This window comes from Nuphar pumila, chromosome 2 (assembly GCF_984573655.1).
Source record: "Nuphar pumila chromosome 2, dmNupPumi1.hap1.1, whole genome shotgun sequence".
In the NCBI taxonomy this organism is placed as follows: Eukaryota; Viridiplantae; Streptophyta; class Magnoliopsida; order Nymphaeales; family Nymphaeaceae; genus Nuphar; species Nuphar pumila.
This window is the reverse complement of record NC_143250.1, coordinates 134085878-134105762: the sequence shown is the minus strand read 5'-3', so window position 1 is coordinate 134105762 and position 19885 is coordinate 134085878.

The window sequence follows — 19885 nt, the reverse complement described above, 5'->3', positions numbered from 1 at the left end:
AAATGTGTTTATGATATTCACAAATATGTTTTACAAATGTTCTTACCTTTGCATGTTTTTTTATCATAGGTTTGCATTACATATTTGTGTATGTCACGACCCTTCAAGTAGATACCAGTGAACCTCTTTTAATTAAGCAGAGTTGAACATTGGTTGTTGATGCTTGTGAGGACCCATGAGAGGTTCATTTTGTTTGGTAGTCCTACTCCTAATCATACTATTGCCTAAAAAATACTTATACATATCAAAGCCCAAGTATCAAGCCATAAACTGTTGGAAGTTTGTGCTAACCTAAGTCGCTGATTGATTTTTACTGTGTTTGCATCGCAACAGGCAACCTGGAATAGCATCAAAATCAAAACAAGAATACATAATCTTGCTAAATGCATCTGCAGGTCAAATTCCGCGAAGGAAGCTTGCAGTTACAATTTTTGGCATTTACACCCCCCTCTCTCTCTTCTTTCTAGTATCGTAAGATTGAACCTGGATCGAATATATATATATATACACGTAGTAACACTCGAACCTATAAATAAAATGCCCTTCATATGTAAAAAGAAAAAATGCAATCGGATCAGATTTTTATCTGAATCTGAAAGAAATCCGATTTATCATTTCCCAATCTACATTACGATCTCACAGTAAGGATCCGACACAAGAAATTACATGCCAGATTCAGATTGGATATCCAATTGTATCCCATCCTTTTGCAGGCTCAATTAGTTTAACCCGACTGCCGAACCCTTTTTCATAAGCCAACCAGACAGCCAGCCAACCCAGCGGTTGGAACAATGATCCGGCAAACTATGAAATCCGGGCAACTAGTTTCGGATCTCAATCCGATCCGTCGAATGATGGCCAGAGGATCCTCCCCAGGCGGCAGCTCATCATATAACGGATAAGGGGGGAGAGAGGGGAGTGGTCCGACCCGTTTCCCGGGGGACCGGAGTCAAGCCCCCATCGGCCAGCCAAAGATCCGGCCCACGTCAGCCCGCGTAGCGCGGTAGATACGGGCGCCTCCTGCCATCAAATACTCTCTCATCACTCTCGCACCTGCGAGATAGGCACTCGGACAGAGAGCGGCGCGGGAAGGGCCACCCTCGCACGTGACGGGGATGGCGGTGGCTTCCGAGGTCCGGACCCGATGGCCGGCGCCCGGTGAATGATTGCCACCCCCACAAAATCATGGCACCCCACAGAAACGGCTGCAACGGGCAATCATGCTCGCCCCGCTTCTCTCCCCCCTATAAATACCTCCTTCCCATTTGTAGAAACATCACCACCACCGCTTCTCTGATTTTCGCTGATCGCCGGGAAAAAAATACTCGACGGAGAAATGGGCCGCCGTGCACTCGCTCTGTTCTTTGCGTTGGCTGTGGTTCTCAGTCTTCTTGTGGTTGGTGTCAGCGGTAAGAGCTGTTCCTTTTCTCTCTCTCTCTGCGTATCAAGTAGAAAAATGTTTTTCTGTGACATCTTCGCTTTTGTTATACTTTTGTTTGGTGCAGTTGCCGGTGTCTATATCATCCGGCAAAGGTCGGGTCTTCCCTGTTTAAGTAAATAGTTATTTCTGTTTCAATTGGTATATATATATATATATATATATATATATATATATATATATATATATATATATATATATAGAGAGAGAGAGAGAGAGAGAGAGAGAGAGAGAGAGAGAGAGAGTTTTGGTGCTTTTGGAAGCCATCCTGAGTGTAGCGGAAAGTCGGTTTACTGGTTTTGGTGAATTGGGTTGTTTTCTGATTGGATGCTTAGTTTATGAATTCTTATAATTGATTTTTGTTGCTTGTAATAGGTGCAAGGGAGGCATTCCATGGGTTTGGAGGTTCGAGGCTTCGTGGGGAGGAAGAAAGGAAGGGGAAAGTGGGGGAGTGGGAGCTGCGGCAGGTGCCATCGGGTCCGGATCCTCTGCACCACAATGGCAGCCCTAGGAAGCCACAGACTCCTTGATGCCCTCCAAACCAACGTCTTTCATGTCTGTTTGTTCTTGCTTTGAAGCGCGTCTTTTTGACGTCACGATAAGAATCTATGGTGGATATACTTCAATGTAAGCCTATACGTAGGATGACGTGATGGAAATGAAATGATGGGATCCCTTCCTTTTTGATGTAATCGTTTACGTCCTTCTTTTAATGAGAACTTGATATGTAGATTTTTACAGTTACTTTTGTGCTTATTTTCCTTGTATATATATATATATTTGCAATTTGTACGATTTTTCAGAGAGAGAGAGAGTTCATTTGGAAATCTAATAATGAAGAATCTTTTTCCTTGGTGCAATCACATTGTTGTACAGCCTGTTAGAGTATAGCATCGAAAAATAGCCTGTTAGAGTAGGGGACAACAGCAGATGAAGGGTGTGTGATCGTGTGCATGCAGCGGTACATTGCATTTGTGCAATGTGATTGCACCTGATCCCAATTCTTTCATTTTCCAATAAACAGATGATATTACTTGCCCCATTTGGGCATCCAAGTATCTACTTTGAGTCACACCCTTCAAATTTATGGCAGTGACCTAAACTTGACGTCATGCGAGTACAAACCAAGGCTTGATTCCCCTCTCATTAACGAAATTTTTGGGTACGAAGGGTGATAGGACAACTTCCAAATATTTTGTCACATGGGGCAGTACACTGCATCTTATCATTACTAAAGGATATCTTCGTAATCGATGCAATCTGGCATCCCATAATGGGAACTGGGTTGGCCCCAGGTCTCCTTGTTCACGTTTGTAAGGCGACGGCGTGTTGGCTTAAAGTCAAGATCCTGATTTGATTGAAACTTTTGGTGTCCGTTCCGTAATTATCATCATGATTTTACCTCTAAAAGTTGGAAAAAGACGTCGAGTTCAGCCAATTGACATGTAACCAGGAGATGACAATGGCTTTATGACATCGAAAGGGTTCGTCACACTTTGGGGTTATCAATGGGTCTCGTTTACTCGATACGGACCAAATCCTATAAAGTCCGAGTATTGTGACAAATAATAAGACCCGATTAAGATCCACGACCAGACCTCAAGGTTCGATTAATACATGAATTCAGTATAGTTTGTGAAATTTTATACCAGACCCAAGTTTCAATTAAGACCTGCAATTTTTCAATGTAAAAAAAATATTATTTTACAAGGTATGGTCTGGGTATGGTTCATGTAGTTTTTATCGGGTTAGGTATGTTTTTTTATAATAGAGCCAATTAGGCCTAAGTCTGGACCTGATATCATATCCAAAAATCTGGCCACGTCTTGTTTCACCAACCAAACCTGACCTATTGACACCCCTACTCACTCTAGAAAACTCTAAAGTCGTTCGGGTATGTACCATTTCAGGCTTATTCCGGGCATTGTAGATATGGATATTAGTTGGATCACCCAATATATATATATATATATATATATATATATATATATATATATATATATATATATATATATATATATATATATATATATATATATATATATATATATATATATATATATATATATATAAAAGAGAGAGCATTCAACATTACCAAAATACATCCAACAGAATATTGGATGAACATCGAATTAAGACATCCACAATCTAGATGTTGACTGTTCACAATTCAGAAGAAAATGTCATTTTTTAGTCCAGATCACCCATCATGTTGAAAACAACCATACCCACCACAATAATCTCCTTTTTTTTTTGTGTCGTAAAATCATGGGACCAAGCAAGAGGTCTCGAATAACGAAACATGAATGAATTTGAACATACAGTGCACCCCAAGTTTGAAAAAATAGGTCTAGAACGACCGAGCAAAACCAAAATAGGCGAGTTTTGTCCTCTTCTGCCTTCTCGCAAAGAACACACATGCTGGGAAATTGAAGCCCCCATTTCCTGACATTAGTCTAGATTTGAACACGATCCAGAGCTACTAGCCACGCCAAAGCTTTGTCCCTTGGAGCAGGCCCCTTACCCCAGATACAATCAGTGATAAATTAGTCCATCCTAGAAGGCAACAAGGAATGGTAAGCTTGCTTAATGAAGAACCTATCTCTGCTCGCAATGGTCCAGTGAAGCCATGGGCGGCCATGGACAGGTCTAAGATCACTCCCACTGAAAGAGCGAAGAGTCTTCTGCCACTCCAGTCATAGGGACGAATGACAAACTGAATTGGGTGTCAAAAGAAGGTAGTCAAGTAGACTACCATATTTTTGCCTAACAAACATAGCTCAAGGAGATGGAGATGTGGAAGCAACCCAGGCCCACTTCAAGACTAAAATGATATTTTTCTTTCTTAGAGCTGGAATCTCCAAGTCGCCTCGCTGCCTCGGGAGAACGATTTGTTGCCAAGAAACAAGCGGGGTCTTTTTGTGAGATGCATTCCCAGACCAAAGGAAATGCGAGAGCAAACGGTTAATCGTTTGTTCTACTATCGTCGGTATAATGGACATGCTCATACAAAAATTTGGTAATTGGGCCAAAACATGGAGTATTAGCGTCAATCGGCCCGTAAAAGATAAATATCGGGCCTTCCAAGACTGCAATCTCCCTTGCACCTGCTCTATAGTAGACATCAAAGACAAAATTCCCGATGGCTGTAGTGAGTGCAACGATAGACCCAAGAAATTGAATGGAAGGTCGAATATCGGGCAATTGAAGATCCTTGCAGCAGCCGATTAGAGAAGAGGGTCAGCATTGAGTAAGACCAGAGCACACTTACTTTAGTTCAGGCGAAGTCCTAAAAGTGCAGCAAAGACTTTAATAATGAAGCATAACGTGGACATTTGATTAACATTCATATAACCAAATATTATAGTATAGTCTGCATATTAAATGGTGTGACTAACAAAATCAGGAATGCCCAAGAAGCCTATTTATTCTGCCTTTTTCATGAGAATAGGTAAACCATCTGTCGCGATATTAAAAATGATAGGGGACAACCCTATCGCACACCTCTAGCCAACTTGAATTCTTCCCCTCTCAGTCCGTTGATACAAACCGACGACACAGATTTCGTGACCAACTCCTTAACCCATGCTATAAACTGACTGCCCAACCCCATATTTGTTAGAAATTCAATCAGAAAATCCCATGCCAGGCTATCACAAGTCTTATGAAAATCCAATTTTAGCAAGAAGTACGGTGCTTCAGTCGACTGTAAAAAGTGAATAAGCTTAGTTGCACAAATAAAAGATCCTTGCAAACTTCGACCTGGAATAAAAGACCTCTGGTTTAGAGAGACAAGTTGATCAATGATAGCGCGCAACCGATTAGCCAACACCTTAAATAAAATGCGATATAGAGCACCCATCACCGAAATTAGCCTGAAGTTAGATATGTCTGACGCCCCTTGCCTCTTAGGAAGCAAAGAGATGATTGCCACATGATATGGTTTAGGCAGCCTTGCATTACGATAGAATTAATCAAACTAGTGGAGCAGGTCAGTTTTAATAATTTACCAAAAGACTTTGAAGAAGTTGACGTGAAAACCATCAAGGCCTAGGGCCTTCCATCCTGAGAGGCCGCTAATAGCATTAGAAATCTCAACTTTGGTGAATCAAGACTGCAGAGGAACAAATTGGTTTGCCACCAACCGCTTATAACCCATACCGCCGATGACCCCCCCAACGCCTAAGTCGTTCGAATACAGTCTGGAGAAATAAGAAGTAATAGCTGGCAGACAATTTTGCTGACCAAATTGGCATCCATCGATCTCGACCGAAAGGAACCAGTTCTTACTGTATTTATTTAATGCGTTCATATAAAAAAATTATGTATTATCATCACCATTAGCCAACCATGCAACTCTGGCCCTTAACTTTCATCTAAGCTCATCTCGTGCTCTCTATTCTGTGATGAGAGCAGAGAAGACGACGATACGCTCCTGCATCTGAAGCACTTGACCCTCTGGCACACCATCAAGATCAACCTAACGTTGGGCCAAAGAGGAGAGCTCAGCTTCCCACTGACCGATGAACCTAAACTTGTTCAGGTTATTAAAGTTGAGTCATTCCTTAATATGAAGTCGAAGACGAAGAAGCTTTGCATGGATAAAAGTCTAGCACACGAAGCCATCACTCCTCAAAGAAAAACCTACGACACGCTTTGAAGCCTACGCCTCAAGAAACAACCAGTTGTCCATGATCGGATAGGTTTCATGGCAGCAGGCATGCAGTGACATCCGGAACTGCGTGAAATAGTTTTGACCATGAGAATTGCTCCCCCCCAAGAGGCACCGAGTAAAGCTGGTTCCATCGAACAAACTCATGAAACCCCCTAATGGAGGGGTTGAGAAGAACTGATAAACTAGAATCCTACGTGGACAACAGGCAATTGAAATCTTCTCCTAAACACTGAAGAGCTCCAAATGTATTCAAAACTCGGTCCAAGTTAGCCTAGAAAGTTGGTCGCGAGGCAGACACGACAGGGACATAGACAAAGGAGAAGACATCATCTTATAGCGACGACAACAAGTTTGCAGAAAAGGAGATAGAATAATGACCAATATCCACTATCGTCACCTTAAGAGAAGCTTTCCAAAGAACCAAGATGCCCCTAGCAAATCCAATGACCGATTTAAAAGCATATGTTGCACCTCTCTATAAGTAAGACACCACTAATAACAGAATATCCTCTATTTTGGTTTCACAAATTGCAATGACGTTTAGACTTTCATATCTAATCCAATTAGCTAAAAACAAGCGCTTACTGGAGCAGTTCATGCCCCTAATATTCTAAATACACATCTTCATGATAAATAAATAGGCAGTACCCTAGGACGGTTTTGCCTGGCTGAGCGTCGAACTGAGCTGAAACCATCTTCTTGAAGTTGGGCTTGCGAACAGACCAATGATTTAGCTCTACGAAAACTATTTGCGACCCTGACCTCCGATCATGCCCGAGGAGCAATCTGTTGCTGAATTGAAGAAAGTTGTCTGGGTAAAATCTGCACTCCTAGTGCCTGCGCAACCTCGCTAAAGGACATACCCCATAAATCGAACATGTCATCGACCCCCTGCGACCCAACCCCCGAACCTAACGAATCTGGGCAAGGTTGTGGATATATGGGTTGCAAGTAGGAGACCCCTGAGGCCCCCTGAACAGAGCTCTGAGAACCTCCACGGGACATCCCCCGTCTTGACCTAGCAGGCAGGTCGTCGAACAAAGAAAGTGGGTTTGTTACGGCATGCATGGTGAAAATGAGACCATGCAGATAAAACAAAAAAAAACACGTCGGGGCAGACCCTATGCACACCAGGACGCCTTCACACGGTAGGAATATCATCAGAATATGAAGGGTAGAATCGGCATAATAAAAGATCCCACGATCGTCAAAAAATGAACGGGCCTAGGATCCATCATGGGAGATAAATGCAGCACAACTCTCAGAAGCAAGATCGTGCTGACGTCCCAAGAGTCGAAGAGACAAATCGGATGAACGTACATAGCCCAATGAATTCTCAACGCAAGTGGACGCACACTCCATCTCAAGAACCATCATACTCATTAACTCGTCAGGGCGAATGTGATAGCTTGACGACTGAGAAGGACGCTTCTCGATGACCGCTATGGGATATGAGCGGTAGAACTTCAGCGAACGGCCAGCCTCGCGGGATGAACAAACAACACTGGATATCTTCAACGGGACCCAGAGTGATCCTATCTTTACCTCCGAAAATGGATAGGTGCCCGCTGACACACCTGCGCAACATCATAGAAAGATACAACAGGTCAACGAGGAGCAGGGACCCGATGCCTGGCCTGTGGTGAAGGTTTCGGCAAACAAGACTCACTGAAGAGGCAAACAATACGCTGAATTCTCAAACTATCCGAGCCACACCTGTGACAGAAAACTCTTGAACAAAAGTTGCGATTGAAACAAACAGGACACCACCAGTCCCCCAGCTTCGCCCGACACACATCCGCCCGTCGCCTAAGGTTGCAGAAAGAAGGTTGTCACGCCGGCCGAACCAGAGTCCACCCCTCTAATACATCCTTGTTGGAGCATGACCGAAAAAAAAGAGCACTGAGCGACCCCTGAATCCCATTGTCTTCTAGAGCTTCCCGATCAAGAGACATAACAAACCACCGGACGTCCCCTAAATCAAGCGCTTGTCAACTCAAGCCACAAGACCAGAAACCCAAATAAGGATGCGAAGAATCCCTGAGACAACCTGAACGGGACCCTAATTGGAGCCCCCCACTTCCGAAGCAACACCGCGAAGGCCCAAGCATTAATCCCATCCGCCAAACTCCAGAAGAGCCTCTTTGTTGTGAGAAACCGATCAACTACAAGAGAGACTCCAAAACCGATCGGACCCCCGCGGCTTGCCTCTCATCAGCAGAGAGAGAGAGAGAGAGAGAGAGAGAGAGAGAGAGAGAGAGAGAGAGAGAGAGAGAGAGAGAGAGAGAGAGAGAGAGAGAGTAGACCTTATTATCGAACAAAGTGTTTTGATGACAATGAGATGACTATGGGTGGCTGATTGTGTGATCATCGGTGCAAAAATATCATTTTTATAAAAAAAGTCTTTAGCGGCAGGCAAAAGTGCTGATAAAGTCCTTGGGTGGAAACACACTTCAACGTTGAAGGGTTTTTTCTCCCAGGGTCTTTAGTGATGGTTTCACCTTTCGTCGCTAACCCTTCGAGGATACGTATTTTCCTATATATATATATATATATATATATATATTAATGGGTATATGCTATATAAAATATGATAAATGAAACATGCTAAATGCATTTTTCAGGTTTTTTTTTATTTTATTTTTAAATTCTGACCGTAAAAGATATGATCTATGTTCTTGATTTTATAGGAATCAACTCTTGAAGTGTTCGATTCCAACACATGGGTGAGTTTTTATAACGTTCAAAAAATCAACAGTTCAAAATCTTTGTAAATTTTTTAGGCTTCAAATATCATTTTTTTTATCTAAAACACATGATTCAGGTGTAGATTCCTCATAAATCGACCATGCCTAACACAATTTATGGGGTCGAAACTGCAAAAAAAAACATTGAAAGAGTAGGAAAATAGAAAATGACCATATTGTATGGATAATTTGACCCAATTTCCTAAAAACCTTATAATTTTTTATATTCTCTCGATGTTCAAAATCGCAAATATCCAACATCATTAGAACCCTTTTACTCTTCGCAACTACGAATTGAGGCCTTATTGTGATGAAATTATACCACCTATCGACTAGGTCCAACTCTCACTTAAATCTAGAATCATAAGTTTTTTTATCTGAACCTCACGAATTTGCATAAATTTATTTGCGAATTTTGGTGAAACTAAAGCCACAAATATCCTATGCTTTCACGTATCTTTCACGAAATCTCATAAATTTACGTGGAATACTCTACTTACATTAAATTTGTAAATATTCTACTGTTTCGCGTATACTTTCCAAAATCGCATAAATTTATTTGCAAAACTCCACTTACTACTAAATTGACAAATATCTTATGTTTTTGCATATACTTCTAGAAATTGCATAAATTTATCTGTGAAACTCCACTTACCAGTAAATTCATAAATATCTTACTTATTCACTTATATTGCATGATCTCACATAAAGTAATTTGTGAATTGCCTTATATCTTAAATATCATACTTAAATATTTGTGCAATCATGATAAATATGCTATATTTTTTATTTTTCTAAAATATTTGCTCAAAACATATATAAACCCAGTGTGAACTCCAACTTGATTATTTTTGCATAATCTAAGTTTTTTTTTCTTTTGTCCCCAACCTCTATCAACTAATTTATATGATTAATAAAAGCATATAGCTTCAATTTACAAATAAAACCTGTGATTTTGGATTTACGTGGAAGTTGGACGTAGCCAACAGGCTATACAATTTTAACGCAATAAAGCCTCAATTTGCAGTTGCGAGTAAAAGGGCCATAACAATGTCAAATGTTTGTGATTTTAGACATTAAGAGAATATTAAAAATAATAGATTTTTTAGAGAAACAATATGATCATTTTTAGTAGAAAAATCAATTTAGCACATTTTATTTAACAAGTATTTTAATCTCTGGTCATTGAGTGCTTGATCAAACTTAATTACATTGGCCATTGGATCTTATTAATATCCAACGACCATCATCACTGCTACTTAAGAAACCCAAAACCCAAATCGTGTTTCCCCACCCCCTTTCCCTCTCGTTCTCAGCACTGCCAATGGTTTTGTGAGTATGTCTGCTAATTGCTCTTGTGATGACAAAAATTTGACCCCAATTTGCTTTGCTATTTTTTCTTTGACAAAGTGAAAATCTACTTCGACATGTTTAGTCTTGGTGTGAAAGATAGGATTTGCAGGCAAATAGGTTGCTCCAAGATTGTCACACCATATGACTGGGGTTTTGGATTCTCAAATCCCAAGTTCTCTCATTAAGTGTTGTAACCAAAGTAGTTCTGACACTCCTCTAGCTAATGCCTTGTATTCAGCTTTGATACTGGATTTGACAACCATTTGTTGCTTAGAAGACTTTCAGAACAATAAATTAGACCCAAGATAGGATAGGTACCTATTTGTCGATCTTCAATCATCCAGGCAACCAGCCCAATCAACATAAGTGTAAGTAGACAACTCACACAAGTTGGATTTGGATATTTAAAGACCAAATTGATGATGCCTTTGAGATATCTTAGGATACTCTTTACAAGCAACCAATGAGTATTTGTTGGATCCTGCATAAATTGGCATGCCTTATACACAACATAGGATATGTCAAGCTTGGTGAAGATCACACATTGCGAAGCTTCCACAATATTGCATTATTGGGTTGGATCTGTGAGTTTGTTTCCTTCATATTTGGATATCTGAACATTGCCTGCTTCAGGAATTGTAAGAGGTTTGTAATTTTTCATTCATGTTCTAACAAGAAAATCATATATATATTTCTTTTGGGTAAGTAAAATTTTCAAGTCATTCTTAACAACTTTTATCCCAAAAAAAAAAATACAAGGCTCCTAAGTCCTTTATAGAAAACTTCACACCAAATTCACTAATAAGTTGTTGAGCCCTTAGAACTTTCAGTTATTATTATGCCATCTACATAAATCAGGACATATAAGGTTCCCTCATTCGAGAACTTGATAAATAAAGTTGTGTCATCTTTTGAACCCCTAAAGCCCAATTTTTCTAGATATTGTTTGAGACTTTAAAACCAGGTTTTTGGAGCTTGCTTTCATCCATAAAGAGCTCTATTTAATTTGCAAACATAGTGAGGAACCTTTCAGTTTTCAAAACTAGGAGGTTGTGACATATACACTTCTTCCTTTAGAAAATCGTGGAGAAATGCATTGTTAACATCAAGTTGATGTATACCCCAATTATGACTGGTGGTTATGAAAAGTACTATGTGAATGGTTGTAGGTCTCGAAATAGTTTATTCCTTCTTGTTGGCTATATCCCTTATCTACTAAAAGAGCCTTGTACCTAGCAATGGTTTCATCAACATGTTTCTTGATTTTATAAACTCACTTGCATTTGACTACATTGGGTGTAGTCTCAGGTGGCACAAGGGTCCAGGTATTGTTTCTACAATGAGCTGCATACTCTTCTTCAATGGCTTGTCACCATTTTGGTTCATTGAGAGCTTGTTTGAAATCAACTAGTTTAGCTTCTTAAACCAACTGACTAATCATATTAAACCCAAAATAATAGAGTGATGAATAGGTGGATCTTGGTCTTAGGGTCCCATCCTGGTCGACCGAGTAACCATTTGGTGAGTCCGGCCTTGGATAGGCTGATCAAGAGCATCGAGCTGTAGTTCATCAGAACCGTGATTGTCAATAGTGTCTTGTAGAGACTCAAATGTTTGCCCACTATTCTCTATGACTTCCACACCTGGACTTTCATTGTCTGAATCAACACTATAGCTGAAACATTGTTATGTTCAGACTCAAAGTGACATGGCTTATCACCATAGCCGAGAGGATGCAAAACGACTGGTCGCACTGTCGAATATAGGCGACTCACGCATATATTCCAAACCTTGTGTAGACTTCATTTGTGACTCATTTTTCAGTCACCTAGTCACTTCCTTAATGGTAATAGCAACTCTAGTTCCAGCATACATAAAACTGTTTTCATCAAACTTCACTTGAACTTTCAAAAATCATATCTCCCGATTTCCTTGTCGTGTAACTCTCAAAATTTAACCTAAACTAGTTTAGGGTATCCAGAATCATCCCTCACAATTTAGAATTTTTCTGTTCCCGTTTGGGAGTTCTGATTTTTCTCCCAGAACCTGTCAGAAATCCCATACCCAGTCTACCCGAGTTAGCCCATTTGACTTGTCCTGACCAAACCGAACCTACCCCTCCCCAAATATTTGAACCCTAAGCCCAGGCACGCATCATGGATCCATATCGATTACAAGAATCTAGGGACCACAATTATGAAGCTGCCATGCTAAAGAGACTCCCAAACTGATGCCTCGATATCAAGATGTTTCATTATTAAACTACCACTATATACATTACAGTTAAATAGGCAAAATGACACCTTTTAAAAACGAAGTAAAAATTGATATTTTACATAGATTTTAACCATGAATTAACTTCGGGTCTCTATTGCTCCAAAAAAAAAAAAAAAACTTTGGGTCTATTTGAGTGACCTTATTTTAGCGATTCAATGAAAATTTGGTCCTGAAATGTTGTTTCTAAATATATAAGACTCTTTTTTGTATATCAGGCAAAAGGTGGTCGTATGTCCGCAACTGCAAAACCAAACCAGACCGGTTTAGCCAATCCAACATGCATGCCAGTCAGTCAGACATCATCTGAAGAAAGCCCAACCCAAGGAATTAGTTTTTCTGGAAATACACAGGAATGATATTTGTGACCACGTATACATTAAGATGTTTTGAGATTTTATATGTTTGCAACAATGAATATCCGAGGCATCAATATTATATGAGATATTTTCTATGCTTTGCAATATATTTCTTTAATCTATTGTATGTTTTCCTTTTGTCAAGAAAATGACGAACACTGTATATGCGTGAGAAAGTATAAGATTATCAACAAACTCTGAAACTGTGATACATGTATTAAATTAGTCTTGAAAACGAGAAGATGCAGGGAATACAATAACCAAAGAGAAACCTAGGGCGCAGCACAGATTTTTGTGATAATAATGATATACAATAATAATAACAACAACAATATATAATAATATAATAATAATGTCATTAATTAATAATATTAATAATAATAATACTAACATCAACGATGATGACGCGATGATGGTGACGACAACAACAACAATAATAATAATCATAATAATTAAAGACTGGAATAATTGGTTCCATCAGGATGGATTGAAAGCTTTGACCATGAACATTGCCTTTGATGCAAGGGAGTCTTCAACTATAGCAAATAAAACCAATTAAGCCAATATTGTCCTTAGATTCTGATGAAATCAGCCTTCTCAACTGTTACTGGAAATTTCTACCATTAATATCTAGAAAAACAAGTAAAAGTGAAAAATAAAAGGAAATAAAATTAACTGAAAATTGTCTCTTATTCAACTCTCTAATGTAGACCCTTACCCCTCTCAACTATTTATAGATGTGATATTAAAATCTTAATTAGATTATTCAGGTTTCCTATCTGGATAAGCACCTAACTAAGAAAGCAAATTCTAATCCTACTAAACTGTTAAAATAAGATAGAGATCAAAGTTACCTGGATTCAATATTTATTACAAATGACCCAACACAAGAAAATGTCCAACCTAAAACTATGAATCTCAAATGATCCATTAAAACCAGTTTGCTCGACTCTTCTCCTACGTCATTCTCCAACATTTTTATACGCAATTTTTTTTTTCAACAAGTCGTAATATCATAGCCTTAGTCTCATTCTACACCCTTATGGTCCACAATTTATTATGGCAACAAGCATATCATGCTTATACATATATGGGCCTTTATATGCTACTGTGGCCATTACCTACAAATGTTTTTTTTTAAATTTTTATTTTGATTGTTTTTCATGAAACTAACCTTAAAGATGTGATATACAGATTTCACTCAGTAGGAATAATTGGCTCTTGAATTGTCCGATTATGACAAGTAGGCAGGATTTTATAAGGCCTAAACAATGGACGACTTACAAAATGTAATACTTTCCAGGCTGATAAAATCGTGTTTTTTCATAAAAAAAACATGGTCCAAAATCCAGTGCCCCCTGTTTTCAACATGCTGAATCCATCCATGAGGTCAGTGGGAGATATAAATACATTTGTACGTAATGGCGCCATTATTAATATCTATCTATCTATCTATATATATATATATATATATATATATATATATATATAGAGAGAGAGAGAGAGCTGCAAAATCCATAAATACTAAATCCGTAGTCAAACATGCTGACCGTCCATCACGCACATTGATAGATGGTCAGCACAAAACAAAACAAAAAATCATTTTTTTGACAAGTTTTTTCGCCAAAGGGGCATTATCAGCGCTAATGCTTTGGTAGGAAAAATGAGCATTAGCGGCGACAAAATTATCGCTCTACTGACCTTTAACGGCGATTTTTGTCACTGCTAATGGTTGTTTGATCATTAGTGGTGACAATTTTGTCGCTGCTAATGCCCCTTTGGCGGAAAAACTCATTTTGACGCTATTTTTTTTTTGCCTGAACGTCCATCAACGTGCGTGACGGACGGCCAGCGCGATTGACTACCAATTTAGGACCCAAGTATTTCACAACTACCAATTTTCTTATATATATATATATATATATATATATATATATAGAGAGAGAGAGAGAGAGAGTTTTGCGCCTGTCCTTTGGATGGGCCGTTCTACTAGTTCATAAAATAAAGGAAAAATGAGAACTTTTGAGGTTTAACGACTCCTTATGGACAGAAGCCAACTTCAAGTCTGTTTTTGACAATTCACAGAAAAAAACGGTGTCTCTATAATAGAGCAAAATTTAGAAGGAAAGTACAAATTTGTAGTAGAATTCTATATTAAGAAAGCCTGATTTTCGTATTTGGGCCTTGAGAAGGAGAAGGTTGCTTGTCTTAAAGCTTTGAAAGTGTGGAAAACATTTTAAGAAGTGCATCTTTAAATATCTTCCACTATAGTGGTTGCACTTCTTTTTTTAAATTCTTGGGGGGGGGGGGGGGGGGGGGGGTGTCCTGGCCCCTGCCCGCACGTAATCGTAAAAAAGTCAAATGTTAGTATCTCATTATCTTCATGTCATCCCTATTTGACATCTTCAAACCTTCACTTTCTATATTGATGGATGATGCCATAGGAGTTGAGGAATCCTACCCACCCAAACCATTAGCTCCCTTGTTTTCCAATACCAACAAATGATTCCTGTCTTTTAATTCTCGCTTGCATATTTCATTTTAATCCACTATCATATTTCCCTTCTCCTCGTAACACTTCCAAAGTTCCATACCAATTCAAGGGCAGGTTCAAGGCCAAGCCATCTGAATGGGGCACAGTTCTAAACCCCATCAAGGTATTGAAATCTTTCCCAACCATCATCACCATCAGCAGCAATTATTGCTCAAGCCTGGTGATTGCCATGTAGAATTCAACAGCAAACATAGTTATATCCTCAGCATCTTGCTCAAGCTTGTTGTTGCCTTATCCATCATCCTCAGCATCAGTGAGCTCATTTCCTTGCTTGTTCTTAAACCAACCATGGTGGAGATCAGCCTTGAAAGGGCGTCACTAGCACAATTCAACCTCAGGAGCAGGAACATCGTAAGTTACAACCTTTCATTGGATATTAGTGTAAGGAACCCCAACAAGAAAATTGGAATCTACTATGAAAATCTTGAGGTAGTAGCTTTCTATGGCGGTGAGCCGTTTGGTCAGGTATCCATGCCTAGTTTCTATCAAGACCCGAGGAACGTTACGATGATTTACCCTACAATTAGAGGAAGATCATGGATGCAAAGAGATTATGTCGTTACCAGTGATTTCATCTTGCAGCGAGCTCAAGGATGGTTTCAGATTGATGTTAAGTTTTTCACTAAGGTATGGTTGAAGATAGGGCCTCTACATGCAACTAGTTATACGCCTGTGCTATCTTGTCCATTGTTGGTTCAACTGGCAACTACAAATTCATCCAATGATGCAAGCTTTAGTCGGAGGGAATGTAATTTGGATTTTCCTTCAATGGGGCTCTTCCTTCAGAGCCTGCATTCTTGTTGCTATTACATTGTTCCCATCACGTTGATTGTATTATATTTGTTAGTGCTAGTTTTCTTACATTTTATATGATTGACTAAAGTTGTAAATATGAAAAGTTGTTCACTTCTTTCTTTTAAAAAAAAAAAAGAGTTTTAATTAGTTCTTCACGCATAATCTTTGTGTACTCAACTAATATCAATCTTAACATGGTACGACGAGGAAGCTACTTGGAATGCTGTAAAATTTTCATAAATCTCAGAAAAATTCAAAGAAAATTTCAGTATTTTGCAAAAAATTAAAAGTGATATCAAAATAATTCAATAAGGACCTTAATGAGAACCATGAAAATGTAAGTAGAGAAGATAAGGAATAATGATCACGTTTAATTGATTGTAAAATTAAAAAAAAAGGAATTCACAATTTATTTAAATTTCTGCATGTTTGTGCGTGTACATAAATCTGAATGTATTGTAAGTATTTTCTTTGGCGGTCCATGCTAACAACACAAGCATGAAAGGAAAAAGACAATGAGCAAGTATTTTTTTTTTATTGAGAAAAAGATAGTATTAATTTGCAGTGAGAAAAGAGACAGTGATGGTAGTAGGGTGTGATGAGATATCACGGCCACCATAGCAGTGTTACAGGAAGAACAGAACAGAACGCCTCATACCCCAGCAAACAGAGCATATCAGGAAAGAGAAAAAACAGAACAAGAACAGAAAATGGAGGACCGTAGTGGTCCCACTTAATCACTAAGTGATCGCTCTGCTTCTCCCAATCCATTCCAGCGAGCAGCCAGGCCATTTCCTTCCCATCTTAACTGATCAAGGAGGGCAGCTTGTTTGTTTTGCAAACCCCTGAATATAGGCTGGTTTCTCTCGGTCCGTAGAAGCATCCATGCCGTGCCGTGAGTAACCAAACTCTCCAAATGAATTTTCAGCGCTTACCTTTCCGGTTCAGTTGTGTTGTAATCCTTGGAAAAAGCAAAACTGTCTCAATCGAGATTTAAGTTTACCCCAAGCTTGGTTCAGCATGTTGTGCATATAGTCACATTTCCAAAATAAATGAGGAAGTGATTCTTCCTCGTACTGACATAAGACACATCTACTTGCTAGGTGAAGCCCCTGATGCTTTAGCCTAATTTCTGTGTTAACCTTCCCATGCAATAGTTTTCAGGCGGGAGGCTCTCACCCCACAATGCTTGTTTGGGGAGCTATTGTGTCGGTGGACTTTCCAATACCATGTAAAGATAAGAGACTTTGAAATGACCATCATTTCTTAATGTCCAATGTTACTTTGTTCTCATGTAACCCCCCAAAATTTTAACCTAAAAATTTAGTTTTTTTAATACCTAATTTAATATAAGGTCTTATTTATAACTTTTTCTTAATCGAGCTAAGCTCCAAGGGGAATTAGCTTATGAGCAAGCACTAGCATTTAATATTATCTTAAAACATGTTCAAGAAAAAGACCACCAAGGACAAGTTTATGTAAGACATTGTTCTACTGAACTAAGTTCTAGGAAGTCAGTTTGTGCGCAAGCACTAGTGTTTAATAGCTCTTTAAAATTTAGTTATAAAAAGAGACTACTCAATACAAAACATCAAAATTCAGCAGAATATTTCTATTTGGCATTTGGTTACAAATCTTGGGTAGGTCACAATTATTTGAAAACATCGTGAAACTGAATCCTAATATCTCATACTTGGATCTACATCCACTTTCGTGATTCAATTCCACTAAAAGAATCTGAATTCGAATTATATCATACGATATAAATCATTCATTTAAACAAACAGACTATCTAATTTCAAACTAAAATGCAATAGTCTTAATACATCAAATTAAAATGAACTATTTTATAACTTAGTAAAAATCTAAGTTAATTTTTTCTCGAGATCCTAAAGAAAGTGTGGTTCTTGGTATCGCGGTCGCATTCCGCCACCGCTCGTATAACAACTACTTATCACCTGAATGATTTATGTAGGGTTAGATTCATCGAGTATAGTAGGTACAATAACATTGCATATTGTACATAACTAGGTATACATAAACCTTTATTCATTTAGGATACATGAATTTTAGCGAGATAAACATGATATATTGAAGTGTATAATCATGATATATGACTAACAATTGCATTACTTGTCACATGCAAATTCAAACATAAGCATGATATAATAGTTTTAAGTAACACTATTTTACAATGTTGCAAATGGATTTCTTACCAATATAATGTTTTCATTCAATGTCATGCAACATCATGCAATTATCCCTAATTAAGTATTACATAATTAGGACATATATTTTTATAAAGTAAATATGATTAAATATAAGATCTTTATTTCTCTTGCTTAATACTCTCATCGATTTCTCGTAGGACACCCGGGATAGAAGAGTGTAACACAGATGTTTGTTATGTTATGTATGTTTATTTTCGTGTGTCTAACTACTCGACATCCAAAGCAAGTGATTTGTGATCAAAAGAAATCTTGCAATGGTTAGCAACAATTAGAATGCACCATAAACTTTTGTAGAATGTGTGAATCTACTACATAGGACGCATTGGTGGTCTGGTCTCCTATACCCTCAAAGACCAGAGACCAAGTGAGACGCATCGCTCTCACAAAAACATCAATAATGAGGTCACACAAGTGGTTGTATCACCTACCCTCTCCAAAGTAAGCCTAAAAATGAATTCATTTCATGTGCCTGATCTTATTAGAAAATTTAGGGATAAATAGCCAAAGTACCCCTCAAGAGTAATTTGTTATTTATGTTCTTAGGTTTAACTTTGACCCCAACTCATTCATGCTTACTCTGGAGCCTTCAACCCAAGTAAGTATATCACCTATGAGGGCAATCATCCAATTATGTGAGCATATATTTATTTTTCATAATTTGGTTCACTTATCTTACCCCATGGGTTCACATTAACCCTTTGCTCGTTTTAGAGTGAAACAATGTACACGCATGCTTTTTCATGCCATACTACTTATTAAATCGCATGTCATACGTATATGTGCAAATATGTACTACATTGGTTCCTTTGAACCCAATTTCATTCACGAGCATTGTACATGCATGTTTTTTTTATGCCTTATCGTACAATATACTTATATGACACACGCATATGTGCAAATCTGCACAACCTTGGTTACTTTGAACCCAAACTTATTTACGAGCATTGTACATGTATGCTTTTTTCATGCCTTATAATACAATATAGTTATATGTCATACACGCATATATGCAATACTGCACCACATTAGTTCATTTGAACCCAAGTTTATTCATAAGCATAACAAATGCATGCATGCATTTCATGTCTCATAGCACTTATATAACATCATGCTGTATCTTAACATATCATGTGATATATAAACATAATGTTTAATATCATTATCATTATAACATATAACATGCTTAACATGTATTTATCACAAGCATGATATTTAAACACATTTACTATCAACATAACATTAATATAAGCATCAAATCTGTTTTTTTTTTTGTGCACCTCAACATGACACAAATCACATAGCATTACATCTGATTTTTAATACACATAAGCATGCCATGATTCACATATATTATATCATATTTTTTGTATACAAAAACATGGCATAATTCATATACATTAAATTCGATTTTTATGTGTATATAAGTATTACACAACCATATACATCAAATAAGATTTTT